At 35.1% G+C, this 12,712-nt stretch overlaps 1 long non-coding RNA gene across 1 annotated transcript; it reads left to right on the top strand.

The window, feature by feature from the left end:
* The first annotated feature begins 8,984 nt into the window (after positions 1 to 8,984).
* LOC140038312 (uncharacterized) lies at positions 8,985 to 12,089 on the top strand. Its single transcript, XR_011842141.1, has 2 exons — positions 8,985 to 9,599; positions 10,948 to 12,089. It is a non-coding gene; the product is annotated as an uncharacterized lncRNA (long non-coding RNA).
* Positions 12,090 to 12,712: the final 623 nt, after the last annotated feature.

Genomic DNA, 12,712 nt, shown 5'->3' on the forward strand with positions numbered 1-12,712 from the left:
TGGAGTTCATAGCAGGAAAAATAGAGAGTGAGCTACGGGAGAGAGCTTGAAGTTGCAGAAATGTAGCTCTTTCATCTCCCTAGTGTTAGTTTAGCTTAGTATAGAGTAGTGTAGCTTTTCCATTCTTGTTTATTATCTAGATTAGGATGAAGATGAAGGATGAAGAAGGCAAGGAAGAAAGCTCATGTGACAAGGGTTGTATTCCTTCCAAACTCTTTATCTTTTGTACTTGATTCCAAGTTTAGTTAATATACAAGTTCTGGATTTTGTGTTTAATATGTGTATCTAAAGTTTAAGCCTTGGGTTTGGTTGAACTTTCTATAATTGTTAGTGTTTATTATTTGGTTATTTGACTGCTATGATTTGAGCAAGTTATTTAGCACTTTAGCTCTTGAAATCATGATTAATCTGGTACCATTAATTGTGATTATCTAAGGTGTTGTTTCTGCAATGAAAATTGAGATTTAACACTAGTTCAAGAAGTGCTAAACATAGGGAGTACACTCACGAAAGTAGAGGTGCACTTATGTGGTTTTTAGTGATTCATTTCATGTAATTTCATTGAAGAAATGAACTTGTAGCTAATTTCATAACCATGAAAATAGGTATGGATTAGTTATGAGTATAATTGATTCACTACGAAAGTAGGATTCAAATGCATAAGGAAATTACACCATAATTAGCCTAGATGTAGTATTCAATGATCCAAATATAGCACTTGCATGAGTAGTTAGGGATACCACAACCCAAGGAGCTTTCATTTGTTATTTTGTATAATTTCAGTAGGTTTAATTTGTTATAATTCATTGATAGTCTAAATAATAGAGAAGCTTTAGTAGTACCGGTAATTGCAATCTTCCCTGTGGGATCGACCCTTAATACCCTATACTCGCTCACGATTCGTATACTTGCGATAAATCGCGTGTGGGGTATTTAGGAGTTTATAAATGTAAAACTTGATTAGGATGAGCTTAATTGTATATGTATACTCCGCGCACGTCAAGTTTTTGGCGCCGTTGCCGGGGAAGATTTGGCAATATCGGTGTGAAGAGCAACTTTATTAGTTTAGACATAATATTAGTTATATTGTGAATGTTATTTTCTGTTATTTTAGTATTTTATATGTGTATGTGTTTTATCACCTAGTCTTCTTACTAATTTTGCTCTTAAGTTGTTTAAAAGCAATTTTAGGTAATGAGGAGGGTAGGTCAATTTGGAGGACAATGCTTGAAAAGTGGAAGATTGGCAATGGATGGTTACCAAGTGCAAAGCTCCTTCAACAGAGGTAACCAAGAATTTACTGATTGTATGTCTTGTGAAGATGGTTTAAGGTGCTTAAAGGCAAAATTTGATGTTATGATGTTACAAGTTCAAATGGACACAATTATGCATGAAATTGAGCAAGGGAGGAATGTTAATGATTTTAATTCTTATCATGTGATTTGTGACTTGTGTGGAGGTTATCATGCTGCTAATACATGTATGCAAGTACAAAATGTGGATTATTATGATGAATTAGAGCATTACAATCCTTGCTTTGATCGATATAGTGCTAATTTGAGCAATTCTTCTGCTTATGGTTGGAATAATCAATGTATTTATAGTAATTCTTCATATTTTTACGATTACCAACCGGAATGTGTCCAATATGAATCAAAACCATCTTGGGAGTTAGCAATAGAAAGAGTAGCTAATGATTTTAAACCATCTTGGGAGTTAGCTTTAGAAAAATTAGCTAATGTGACTTCTGACCGTTTTGATAGGATTGAGAAAAGAATAGATGAATTAACTTCTCACTTTGGCAGAATAAATGAGCAATTGAATGCATTGTGTGAGGTTATTTCTTCTAATAAATTGCAAAATGATCCTAGCATGAATGGTAGGAATGTTGTATGTGAAAATGGATTGCATGTTGATGAAAATGATGAATCTCAATTGTGTTTCAATGAGCAAATGTCCATTTCACAAGATAATATCTTTGGAACTAACTTTGAGCCTCAAGAGGTGAGTTTTAATGACTCATTTTTCACCCCTCTTGAGGAGTGCATTGAAAGTATAGGTTCTAAGGGTATTGCTGCCCAAGATACTCTCATGACATTTCCTTTGGTAAGTTCTCAAGTGGTGCATATTCAAGGTAATATCTATGAAACACTTGGGATAGGTAAGTCACTTTCATTTCTCACATCATTAGATCATGTGGCTTTGGCTATAAAGTCACCATTTAATGATCCACCACGGCCTAAAATGGTGGATTATTCATTAACTAAACCTCCTTGAAAAATGAGGAGAAATAGTCCAGCTATTGACTTTAAAGAAGCGCTTATTGGGAGGCAACCCAATGTTTGTTTAAGTTGCTGTTACTTTGGAGTGATTTTATGTTTAAAGTATAAGTTTGAGTAATTTTGTCATTTTTCATTTGTAGGTTTTGGAAAAGTGACCAAATGAGGCAAAAAAGGCAAAATTTGATCAAAGATCTCAATACCTCAAATTCAGTAATTGTGGTTTTTGATGCATTAAAGAGGTTTAGAATGCATGTTTAGATCATTTTACATGTGCGTGAATGGTTTATTTTGACATAGAAATAATCTATGATGCATTTTGGGAAATTGGGGTATCATTTGTAATTATTCAAAAGTTGAATTTCTGCTAAATTTTGCAGCAGAAAACGCGTTTTTCAATGAAACGCGCCACTGAATCGCGTTTTCATAGAATCGCGTTTTCAAATCTGCGCCTATAATTAAGAAAACGCGCCTTCAAAACGCGACAGGAAGTCGCGTTTTCTACCAATTCGCGTTTTCCAGCCTGTTCAGAAACCAAAAACGCGCCTTCAAATACGCGACTTAAAGTCGCGTTTTCTCACGTAGTCGCGTTTTCAATGCTGCAAATTTGGTGAAGAAACGCGACTTCACAAAACGCACCTTGAGGCGCGTTTTCTTGAGCCGCGTTTTCTGAGCACAATGATCTGACCTCGGATCCTTTCAAAAACGACCTCGGATCCTTTTAAAAACGAAGGCTTGGATCACTTTTCAACTCTACTTTTCTTCATGTTGGCTTGTTTTTAGTAAGTTTTAGTTCTTCGATTAATGTTTTTGTGTGTTTTGTAGGTGGCAATGGCAAGAGTTCATGCAAATGATCTCAATTGCAAGGGTGTTTATATTAAGGCAAAAAGGGAGTTTTCATGTTCAATTGCTGCATTTCATGCATTTAAAGTGTTTCATGTTTAAGTTATATTCATGCATGATCATGTTAAATTTGAATTTTATTCAAAGAACATGAAGTAGGTTGAATGTGGAAGGTTGGCCAAGCAAATTTGGAGGAAAAACTGCAGAAAACAGCTTTTTCTGCAGCAAATCCGGCCATAAATCCGGCCAAATGTTGGCCGGATTGAAGGCCGGATAGTCAGGGGAGAAAAGAAAATTTTTTCGCAGCTACTGCCTAATATCCGGCCGAAAATCCGGCCTGAAATCCGGCCAAAAACTGGCCGGATTGTAAAAAAAAAAAAAATCCACTGTAGCAAATCCGGCCAACAATCCGGCCGTAAATCCGGCCAGAAAGTGGCCGGATATGCAACAGTAAAAAAAAAAAAAAAAAAAAAAAAAAAAATTTCTGCCCAGAATCCCTCCAACAATCTCTCCATGAATCCCTCCAATTTCTGGCCGGATTGTGAACAGTAACCAGCGTAAGATGAAGCCGTTTCACGGATTCCTCACAATTTTTCTCCCTTCTTCTTCAACCTACACACACACTCACACCTCAAACACACACCACTCACTAAAACATCACTTTTCACCATTTAATCTTCAAATAACCTTCACCAAATCACTTTCTCCCATCTTTTAGAGTGAATTTCATAGTACATATTCTTTCAAAAACAACTCTAAAGTGGATTCAACCTTACCAATAGTTAGGGTTGTACTTTCTTGAATCACTCAATTGAGGTCATATTGGAGTAAGTTTCTTGGGGGTTTTCACATCATATTCATCTCTAAACATCACCAAACCACCTTGAGGTAACAATTCTTCACCTAACTTTGTTATTTGAATTTTGCCATGAATGAATATTTTCTATTTTTAGGCAATTTTTAATATGTGAAGTTAGGTGCATTTATTTCAGCTTATTGATGCTATTGGTGATTGTTAGTGATAAATATATTTTGTGATTTGCATTTATTGTATTTATTTGGTGAATTCTTGCTAGTTTTATGCTTAATTTGGCTTGGTAACGAAGTTGCATATTAAGTAGCCAAATGTAGCATTTTAATTAGCTTAGTGGGAGTTTTTGATATTCATGTGAGTAATTTAGATTATCTAATGAATGAAAAGGTGCTTGATTGAATGATTTTGTGAATTCTTAGGTAATTCTAAAAGAAGAGGTGAATTGAAGATGACCTTAATTGATGAAATTCATAAATGCACGTACAATTTTTGTGGTTCAATAGTTTTTAGTATTTCATGAATTCTCACGAAGGTCATGTATATTTTGGTTTGGTGTGTTTGCCTCCATTTTGAGATTACTTTTGTACTTGAAGGGATTTGATCATTGATGACAAAATGTATAAATGGAACTTATTTTGTTCATGATTGTGGATTTTTTGTGTGAAATTAGCTTCCCTTTGCTTTGGATACTAATGCATATATTTCATTAGCAAAGATTAGCTCATTTCATGTTTTTATCCCATGAACATTGTATGGTTCCACATGCTCGATCATTTTTCCTTTTTCCTTGACTTGCATGTTTACTTCTTGTTGATTGCAACCGTTTATTTTTAAGAAATTTATTTGTTTTGATTTTGTCTTTTTCAGGGTGCAATAAGTGAACTCTCCATTCTTTCTCAAATACGGTTGGAAATTCATCACATTGCCATGGATTTGGATCGCGCAAGTCATGAGGGGAGTATTTTCTTTTACTCTTTATTTATTTTCCTTTTCTCACATTGAGGACAATGTGAAGTTTAAGTGTGGGGGAGGAAATATTTGAACTTGCAAATACTTTCTATGTGATGATATTTTGTGGATTTAAATGCTTAGAAATGTTAGAATTGTGTTTGAATTATTTGCCATGTGGATAATTTGATTGAAATTGGGTTTGTTGGCAGGGAGTTTTCTTCCATTTATATGGGGAAACTCCGTCAAAATTTTTCTAACATCTTGTCCAATATTTCACTATGGCCCAAAAGTTCTTCAATTTTTTCATTTTTATTTCAAAAAGGGCCAAAGTATTCCAACCTTAAGTGTTTAATTCTTCCAATTGTTGAAACTTTATATGTATTTTGGAAAGTTTAGTCCTCATTTAACTTGAAAATGGTTATTATGCAATTAGGATTTTTGCATTTTAGAAAGTATATTTGGTAAAGTGAGGAAAATTATGCCTATAATTTTATATGTTTAATGAAATTTCTTCTCTTTACTTAATTTTATAAGTAAGTGATTGATATAGTTGATAAAAGGTTATACTCCTCCTTTGATTGTTCTTATATATTTTCTAAGAGGGAATATCTATTTATTGTCCTTTATTTCTGAAAAAAAAAAGTAGAAAAGAAAAAAGAAAAGTAAAAAAAAAAAAAAAAAAAAAGAGAAAAGAAAAGAAAGTAAATAAAAATTGTTCTACTCCAATGATTCTCGTACCAAGTAACCGGGGGTTGGTATCTACAAATGTCGACATTCGCGTAAAAAGGTACTTGAATTAAGAGTATGCATAGCAACTTGAATAAGTGAAATGTTGAGTAACCGGGGATCTTCACCTAAAAGTGTCGATTTTCGCGTAAAAAGACATTCTCACTATTTAAGTAAAACCAGTATGAATAAATCCCTCTTAGTTGTAAAATTTTGAGAAAAAGATGATTATAGGAGGAGGAAGGCTATAAATCGACTATGTGATTTGCTTATTTGTGAAATTAGGTTAGGGTAAGAGATTACGTTTAACTTGTTGAATTAAGGTATACTTATCTTTCCTTTACTTGATATTATGAGTATTTAATGTAATTTGAATAATTGTATAATGATTATTTTTTCAGGTCATGAGGAATTAAATTTGACAAAAGTGCATATATTGTTTCACCTCTTAAATCATTGTAGTTGATTATGTGTGGATTGCTTGAGGACAAGCAATGATTTAAGTGTGGGGGAGTTTGATAAGTGACTAATTTACGTAATAATTGTATGATATTTTATATTATTTTTAGTCACTTTGGGTATATTATTGGAAGAAAATGATTTATTTTGGCTATAATTGGTATAAAATGCTTTTGTTCAATTAAATGAGGTTTTTATCACTTTTTACTTGGATTTTGTGTATTTTGACAGTTTTGACACATTTTCGTATTTCGGCTATAACTTGAGCTACAATGATCGGATTGAGATGATTCTTGAACCCATTTGAAGATAAGAGATATATCTACAACTTTGGTGAAGACATCTAAATCCAGTTTAAAGGTTTTCTAGGTCAAAATGCCGAATTACAATAGCAAATTTCTACTGGTCGAAACTGGAACAGGGCAATGAGCAGGTAAGGGTATTCCGGTCATTTCTCAGCCTACACAGATCCAAATGAGGTGATTCTTGATGCATTGGAAAGCTAACTCAAAGGGCTACAAGTTTCATGTTTTGGTAAAGAGCTAAATCAGCTTTTATCATCAAGAAAAGTTCAGTGGAAGTTGATGCAAAATCGGAGCAGAGCTGGAAATTGAACCAGAAGTGACCAAATGGTCACTGTAGCAATCCGGCCGGAATTTGGCCGGATTTGTGGCCGGATTCCTGGCCGGATTGTGGTCAGAAAAGGCTGCTTTGTACGCGTAAAACTCAATTTCACCTCCACCAACTCACATGCGTTGCTAGACATGTGAGAAACATCTCCAGCTGTAAAAGGAAGGTGGAGGCCTCATTTCTTGACCATCTTTCATCATAAAATAGCCAAGATTGCAAGAAGGAGAGATTGGAGTTCATAGCAGGAAAAATAGAGAGTGAGCTACGGGAGAGAGCTTGAAGTTGCAGAAATGTAGCTCTTTCATCTCCCTAGTGTTAGTTTAGCTTAGTATAGAGTAGTGTAGCTTTTCCATTCTTGTTTATTATCTAGATTAGGATGAAGATGAAGGATGAAGAAGGCAAGGAAGAAAGCTCATGTGACAAGGGTTGTATTCCTTCCAAACTCTTTATCTTTTGTACTTGATTCCAAGTTTAGTTAATATACAAGTTCTGGATTTTGTGTTTAATATGTGTATCTAAAGTTTAAGCCTTGGGTTTGGTTGAACTTTCTATAATTGTTAGTGTTTATTATTTGGTTATTTGACTGCTATGATTTGAGCAAGTTATTTAGCACTTTAGCTCTTGAAATCATGATTAATCTGGTACCATTAATTGTGATTATCTAAGGTGTTGTTTCTGCAATGAAAATTGAGATTTAACACTAGTTCAAGAAGTGCTAAACATAGGGAGTACACTCACGAAAGTAGAGGTGCACTTATGTGGTTTTTAGTGATTCATTTCATGTAATTTCATTGAAGAAATGAACTTGTAGCTAATTTCATAACCATGAAAATAGGTATGGATTAGTTATGAGTATAATTGATTCACTACGAAAGTAGGATTCAAATGCATAAGGAAATTACACCATAATTAGCCTAGATGTAGTATTCAATGATCCAAATATAGCACTTGCATGAGTAGTTAGGGATACCACAACCCAAGGAGCTTTCATTTGTTATTTTGTATAATTTCAGTAGGTTTAATTTGTTATAATTCATTGATAGTCTAAATAATAGAGAAGCTTTAGTAGTACCGGTAATTGCAATCTTCCCTGTGGGATCGACCCTTAATACCCTATACTCGCTCACGATTCGTATACTTGCGATAAATCGCGTGTGGGGTATTTAGGAGTTTATAAATGTAAAACTTGATTAGGATGAGCTTAATTGTATATGTATACTCCGCGCACGTCACTTAGCATTTTACTTGAGAAAAAATATATTTGGAGTCTTAGACCCCCTTGGCCAGTCGTGCTTGATGCGTCATTCCCCATGTCTTTCTGAGATAGAGGCCACCTTACCATGATTTCAAAAGATCACCTCACTAGGTAAGTGTAACTTTGAAACTGCAGAAGTGTACATCTCTGGGAACAACCCTTTCGACAAAAATTCTCATCGTCTTTTAATGATTTGCTGTATTTTCCAAAATTGCCACTATTCCTTATGTGATAGCAGGCAAGGCTCCTATTGCCTAAGGGACTACAATGACGAAGATATTCTGATTTCACATCACTCCTCCTCATTTCCTGAACCTCTTGTTCTCTATTGCTTTTGAGTGCAATGAGAAGTTTAAGTGCTAAGTTTGATATGTCAGCTTCTAGAAAGAAATTCACATGATTCCTGTGTACTTTATTTTGTACAGAATATTTATGAACAAAAAGATTTTAGAATTGACAAATTTGACCTAAGTACATTTTTAATACTAATTCAATTACATTCTCTGTAAAACATGCACTATGCAGTTGCTGATTCAACAGGCAAATTTTCTACTTCACCACTAACGTTTGTAGTCTAGACTTTTATTTCCTTATTCTTTGCCCATAGGAAAGGATAGATGCTCACGATAGAAAGGGGAAAAACTTTTGCAAGGGAAAGAAGACTTGGCAGGGATGGTTGTTTAATGAGAATAGGAGCGGTGGTCGAGGCAGAGGAAATGAGATAAAAAATTTAAACCTAGGTGTAGACACCAAATTTTGATTTTAAACTTTATTCAATTTTTATTTTATTTGTTTCGATTTTAGATTTTTATTTTATTTTTGTTTTGATTCGTGTCCCCTGTTTTATTTTAATTGAGTTAAGGGTTTTTTGCACCAAATTTTCGGAAAAAAAAAGAAAAAAAAAAGGGAAAAGTGTATTAGGGACGGTTAGACAAGTGGTTAAGGAATTTGGGGGACAAGTGTCCCTTTGCTTATTTTGACAACACAACATTTAGGGGGACACTTGTTTAGCTTAAAAAAAAAAAAAAAAGGATTGAGGAAGCCACGGATGAGAGGGCCGCAGCAGAGGAGAGAGAGCAGAGAGAAGTTGGCAGTAGACGAAGGGGCTGGAAAAACACAGAGAGCAAGATCAAAAGGGAAAATCTGAAAAGATTGGGGGAGGTTTTCCGGGAAGAGAAAAACGAGCGAGAAAGAGTAAAAAAAATAAGGGAAGAAAAAGAAGGTGGCGGCGGAGACCTTTTGGGGGAAAACAAAAAAAAAAAACAGAGAGGGAGGCTCTTGGTTGAAGAAGAGAACTGAAAAAAGAACAGAGCAACAAAAGGAAAAACATGGGAGGTTTCGGCAGGGGAGGAAAAGGGAAAACAAGGAAAAAGCAAAAGGCTGCGGGCTGGAGGAACTAAGTGAGGAAAAGAATTGGTTAAAAGCCAAGGAAAAATAGAGAAAAGGGCCGCGGCTGCAAACAGAAACAGAGCAAGAAAAGGGAGTTGCAAAAAACCGAGCAAGAAGAAAAGGAATTTCGGGCAAGCAGAAAAACTGAGCGGAGGAATTGCATCTTGCTGGCCGCTCCAGAATTTTTCGCAGCTACCATTTCGATGGAATCCTCCACCGCCATCAGCAAGTCACCACCGCTCAAGAGGGAGCTGTAAGCAACCCTTTTCTTTTTCCTTTTCCCTTTTCTAAGCATAGACTCTTGAAAATTCAGAGACATGTATTTCGAAGATTGGTTCCTAATAATGTTTCTGTGATCATACATGATCTTGAATATACATGTTCGCGGGTTGATTGGATTGAAACCTTGTGTGTTTCTGATAATTTTGGGGCCAGTTACAACATAAATTGAGCAAAAATCTGTTGAATTTTTTCATGCCCATTTGCTGTTTATTAAAATGCCCGAATGAACATTCTATTTGAAGAGGATTTCGCCCGCATTTTACGTATGAATTCTCATATCTCTATGCTTGAATCCGAATAGATGTTGTGAGAGGGAGTGTTGTTGGAGTTTCATTGATTGTTGGAAATAATTGGAATTGAAACCAGATGTTCTGGTATTGCTGACCAAAAAGGGATCTAAAATGCTAAACTGATGTTAAGCTCGTTGGAGAAGACAATCAATTGTCTAAAAATTGCATTCTCAGCCCATACATTTTTGCTTCCTCTGGAATATAACCCCAAGAGTTTTGAACTTCATAATTTGCCCCCCCCCCGAAACTGTTGTAATTCCTTCAATTAGATCCCTGTTTTTGTTGCATATGAACCCCTCAAGTTTCCCCCTGTTCTAAGGTGACCCCAAAAATTGGAAAAGCTGAACTAATTTCGCCCTCTTAAGCTTAATCCTATGTTTGCCCATTTTATGTGACTTTTTGGGATAAATTAATTCGGGGATTTAGATCATAATTGTGGCTTAATAATTTTAGTTAATTTACTACTCTTGTTGGGTTTTAGTTATGGTTTAGATTTTTGGGTAATAATACTTAGTTGGGTTGGACTAATGGATTTTGGTTTGCTTCTTCTGGGTTTATGATTTGGGCTTGGAAACTTGAGGCCCTTAATTTTGTATGAGCTAGATTAGTGAAAATGATGGGCTAGCCAGATTGTTTTCCTTGGACTTCCGATTGGGCCGAATGATCTTTGGGCATAAACAAATAAATAAAATAGCCAGTGGTTTAATCCATTACGAAGCCAGAGAAATGAATTCGCAGATCAGTCCCTGTACTTCTCTTTAATTTTGCTATGGCCCTGCAAGCTTTCATTACTTTCAATTGGGTCCCTAAATTAATTGCAAATAGGCCCTTAAACTTTATTTTTTCTTTAATTTTGACCCCACAACTTTGTTAATTTTTGCAATCAAGTCCTTTCTTCTTTTGACCTCTTGAATGTGGGTTGTTTATATGATTTAATTGATTCAATTTCATGTTTATTTTATCTTTTGTGATTCTTTATTAATTAAAGTGGTGCCTTGACCCTTTCTTTTATTTTGGAGGGTAAATAAGTGGTCTCACTCCATTAGGACTCCAATTCAAGGGAGGTATAGTTTCTTTTATCCCTTTTTTTTTTGTCTCTCCTCTATGTGATCCAACGTGTTAAGTGAGAATTGCATGTCTACTTTGCTTTCCTTGCCTTTCTTTAATTCCTTTTATTTATTTCATTTACTTTTGCTTTTATTAAGTTATTCTTTTATGGGGTATGTGTACACATCTTGGCTTGTAATAGATAGGGCTTGGAGAGCATTTTTGTTCATTTTTCCTCTTCCCCATTTGTTTTAGTTAGCCAATGTAATAGTTAGGATTTACTTTTCTAAGTCTTCCCCTTAGATAGTAGGCCCCCATTCAAATGTAATAGTTAGGTTTTTATTCGCTTTCTCTTCTTGCTTTGTGTGATTATTTGCATGCTTGTTGTTATGTGTTAATTTGCTTTATTAGGCTCTTGCATTTAGTCGAGCATGCTAAGTGTTATGTGCTACGTGTTTATAGGTGATTGGCATGTCTACTTGCTTTCTATAGTCGTAAATGAATATGATGGATGAATGCACGTCACCACACTAGTCCAACGCTAGTTGTGGCTTATTATCCCATTTTCCACTAGTCTAGTGAGAACTCATAGACATGGGCTAGTCCAACGCTAGACCCTTAGGAGCCCCTTAAGCGTTAGGTCATGTTTGTATGATTACATTCCACTTCATGCATATTTTTTCTATTTTTAGGATTTTTATCATTTTCACATAATATTTTCCCTAATAAAATATCCCTTACCCCTATGTATACAACACTTAGATATTGCATCTCATTTAGGAAATTAGGGGGGTAGATTAGTGCATTTTTGCTTGATTAGATAGGGAAATAACCCCTTGGATATGGGATATGGACGAGTTTGGCTTTTCTAGCCTTAGCACGCTCGTATTCTCTCTATTAAAGGGAACATTGAAGTCACGAGTATAAAATTCCCCGCACCCATTATGATGCATTCCCTTAGGACATACACATTTGTATATTATTATATTTTCTTTACTTTTTTCTTTCTTTAGAGTCTCATGTCTTGCATTATTAGTGACTTCTTCAAAGAATCTTGATTGGGCGTCACAATTAATGTGATTGGTACCAAGTAAGCTTTGAAGAGAAATTTCGACCCCTCGATACCCCCTAGGTCTAGGGTTTGCATTCATATAGTACATCCAAAATGCGATAAATTTTTAGGTTAAATAAGAAAAATTTTTGACTAAATCGCGCAACTAACCTTGGCTAGATCGAAGGGGTGCTTTGGATACTTATCCTTGCCTTCCCTTTCTTCAAATGTGACTCACGAACCTTTTTCTTTGATTTGCGTAGCCTTGGAGTCGTTTAAAAAGGGTTTTTCCACTTTTCTTTTAAAAATTCATTTTAGGTGACTTGGTACACCTTAACCCTATACCAAGTGGCGACTCCATTTTCAATCAAAAATCCTTTTGAAACTATATTTTGGGTCAAATCGTCGCAATTACAAGTCCCATTTAGACCCAAGTTTTTCATTTTTAATCAAAAATTTATTTTTCAATAAAAATTGATTCAAAAAGCCATTTTTTCCAAATTCGTTTTTATTCTTCTTTGTTTCAAAAAATGGGGCGCGACAGTTGGCGACTCCACTGGGGACTTAGAGAGTCCGAGCATTCGATTTAGTCAACCTTTTTCTTCTTTTAACATTTTTCATATATCGCATTTGGATGTTAGGGTTGCATTTTCCTTTTTTTTTTAGGATTTTTTGCATATTCGCGCGTATCAACTC

The sequence above is a fragment of the Coffea arabica genome, chromosome 3e (assembly GCF_036785885.1).
Source record: "Coffea arabica cultivar ET-39 chromosome 3e, Coffea Arabica ET-39 HiFi, whole genome shotgun sequence".
Lineage (NCBI taxonomy): Eukaryota > Viridiplantae > Streptophyta > Magnoliopsida > Gentianales > Rubiaceae > Coffea > Coffea arabica.